We start from the raw sequence: 1,197 nt of genomic DNA, 5'->3' as shown, positions 1-1,197 counted from the left end.
TTACTATTTTTTTTACAAGTAATGCATATGTATTAAATTTAACAAGTGAGGAGTATATATATTTGTACATACAAGATAACTAAATATTCGAGTGTTAATTTAACGTAATATAATTATGTTATTTAAAGATTAAATTAATATTCAATGTGTCTTAATTTCAAAATTACACAATTTATGAGTAATCAATTGTATGTAAGCAATTTTTGTAGTTAAACCTCTATAGTGTTGTAGTTAATATGCGTTTTTCGGATTTAGCAATATGAGGAAAATTTTCTGTATCTCTTCATTTCATATTTTGTAAAATTATTAATCGGAAATATCTTGCGTATATGTTTTAGTTATAATATAAACGGAATTATTTTTTTTTACAGGTGCGTGTGTTATTAGTAAGTTCTCCAAAAATACATTTATTAAATATTAGATATTAAAAAATCAGGAACAATTTTTATAGTATATCGTTATGAATGGATAAATGTTTCTGAAAAGGCGGCCAGGTTCATTAGAATAGTTGCGTAAGAACAAGTTGCACTTAAAATGAAAAATTATTAGATTCTCTAAAATTATATATATATGTATATATATATATATATATACATATATATCATATTATCTTAAATTAAACGTATATAAATTTTAATTCTACGTATTATATCGTACTTCTCTATGACATATTTCTATATTACGTTTATTTATTTCTGAAATATACAAAAGGGAATACAACCATATGCTTACAGCATAAGCATTGTTTCATTTACAGAAATTATTACACATTTTGTTTTTAATTGTAATTAGTTTATTATTTGAAATCTGAAAACTTAGAACATGTATTTTTAATTAAACTTTTTTAAATTTTTATTAGCTCTAAAATAATACCATTTTTTTTACAAGTAATGCATATATATTAAATTTAAAAAGTGAGGAGTATATATATTTGTACATACAAGGCAACTAAATATTCGAGTGTTAATTTAACCTAATATAATTATGTTATTTAAGGATTAAATTGATATTCAATGTGTCTTAATTTCAAAATTATACAATTTATGAGTAAGCAATTGTATATAAGCAATTTTTGTAGTTAAACCTCTATAGTGTTGTAGTAATGCGTTTTTCGGATTTAGCAAAATGTGGAAAATTTTCTCTGTCTCTTCATATCATATTTTTTAAAATTATTAATCGGAAATATCTTGCGTATAT

At 21.8% G+C, this 1,197-nt stretch overlaps 1 long non-coding RNA gene across 1 annotated transcript in view; it reads left to right on the top strand.

The window, feature by feature from the left end:
- Nucleotides 1-371: 371 nt before the first annotated feature.
- LOC108765276 (uncharacterized) overlaps nt 372-1,197 on the top strand; it is a 1,978-nt gene continuing 1,152 nt past the window's right edge. The window contains exon 1 of the long non-coding RNA XR_001940313.1: nt 372-386. This is a non-coding gene — a long non-coding RNA (uncharacterized LOC108765276). The remainder of the gene's footprint in view (nt 387-1,197) is intronic.

Source organism: Trachymyrmex cornetzi, unplaced genomic scaffold (genome assembly GCF_001594075.2).
Source record: "Trachymyrmex cornetzi isolate Tcor2-1 unplaced genomic scaffold, Tcor1.1 scaffold482, whole genome shotgun sequence".
Lineage (NCBI taxonomy): Eukaryota > Metazoa > Arthropoda > Insecta > Hymenoptera > Formicidae > Trachymyrmex > Trachymyrmex cornetzi.
The sequence above is the reverse complement of the archived record's forward strand: the minus strand, read 5'-3'. Positions and strand labels throughout refer to the sequence as shown.